Raw genomic sequence first — 1,900 nt, 5'->3', positions numbered from 1 at the left:
ACTGGAGGTGAGTGAGGTTATATACAAAAAGATGACAGGGTATCCTTCAGCTGTTGCAGCTCTCTAAAGCTGACTGTATCTAAGAAGATGTGGTTAAAAGGAGTAAGAAAGTTGACAAAGATTGAGTTGAAGAAACAAATGGTTGGAAAAATGAAATGCAATACATGCCTTGTTACTTTTACATTATTTTATGCATCATTAATCTGAAGTTGTCTACAAATGGATTCTTAAAGATTTGTAATATATCATGGATTAAAACTGCAGTCCCTGTTGAATAATAAGTATTATATATGCTTAAATAATTTAAACTACCATGCGATTATGTTTCAGTTTTAGTTGATCCAGATCCAGTTAAATTAGGCTATATATAAAGCATCATTTAGGTCACAGAATTGTTCAAACGAAGTCTGAAAGGGGTGGTTGTTCTCTTAAATACTGTAGTACCATAATAAATTATACATTTTTAAAGGGAAGTGGATCTACTTTGGATACAAATTTATTATTATATAATTATTTAATCATGGGCTTAAATGACATTTTTTTGGAAAATAAGGGAGAGTAATTGAATCTAAAGATAGCCCTATTAGAACAAGAATCTTGTTCTTTTAAAAAAATCATATAGAGCAGTTTCTGATATACAGTGCTCAATAAACATTTTGGCATGAATGTATAAATGAATAAAGCTTTGATCTTTTCTAACAAAGATGAATTTATGCTAAGTGACCAGTGTCCTGCTGAACAGCACAAATGGTCATCTGATTTGACAAGACAAGGATTGATAAATCATTCATAAAGACTTTCTCTATCTCCATTTTTAATTCATCATCAGGTTCTGTAAGGTTTATTTCCCACGTGTCACTCAATTATGCTGTTCTCCTCAATTCCACTGTTAGTATTCTTGTCCAAGATACCCAAATCTCACCACAGCTGCTCTACTAGCTTAGTCACTAGATTCTCTACATTTCAACCAGAGTGGTCTTTTAAAAATGTATCTCTAAATTTGTTCTATCATTCAACTAACTCACATCTCTTCCTTCCCCTTAAGGCCTTTAAAGTTTCCAATTATTCTTAAGACAAAGACCTAAATACTTAAAATGATCCATGAGACCTTTGCTGCATTTCTTTTGCCATGTCATCCTTTTCTTGTCCAGAGCATCACGCTGATTTTCCCACCAGTTCTCCAACTGAATACAAACTTTTCTTGACAAGATCTTTGGATATGCTGCTTCTTTAGCTTTGACTAGTTTCTCTTCTGGTTTTATCAAGTTAATGTTAATTCAATTCATACTCCAGCTCTCCGCCAAAAAATGTACTGCTTCAGAGTGCCTTCTCTAATCTCCTGGAATAGATAAATTCCTACTGTTTATAAAGTCTGACAATACGGAGTAACTTATTATCCTAGCATTTGTAACCATTACATTTATTTGCAGAGCTATTTGATTAGCTGACTTCACCAAGAGAATCTCACTGCAGGGGTGATAGGAAGCATTTCTCTGTGCTCACTTTTATATCTCAATACGTAACAAAGTAAATAATACATAACTAAGTGCGTAGGTGGACTCATTACACTTCTTATAGTGAACGTGATGAATAAATAGCTATTACCTTTAGCATATTGAATAGAATTGTATGGATACGGCAAAACTTCTATTATTCATTAAAGTTCCATGATTTATTGGAAGCAAACATGTACAAACTAATCCATTCGATTAATTATTATTTATAGAACCTCTATTTTGTGCTCAGTACTATAACAAACTTTAGTTTTTCATTTTTTTAAGTTAAGATATACTTCAGATACAGCCAAATCTACCTTTTTGTAGAGTTCAAAAGGTCTTGACTAAAACATAGAATCATGTAATCACCAGTTCGGTGAAGATATAGTACAGCTCCAGCACTG

Source organism: Pteropus vampyrus, unplaced genomic scaffold (assembly GCF_000151845.1).
Source record: "Pteropus vampyrus isolate Shadow unplaced genomic scaffold, Pvam_2.0 Scaffold221, whole genome shotgun sequence".
NCBI lineage: Eukaryota > Metazoa > Chordata > Mammalia > Chiroptera > Pteropodidae > Pteropus > Pteropus vampyrus.
Note: the sequence above shows the minus strand (reverse complement) of the source record.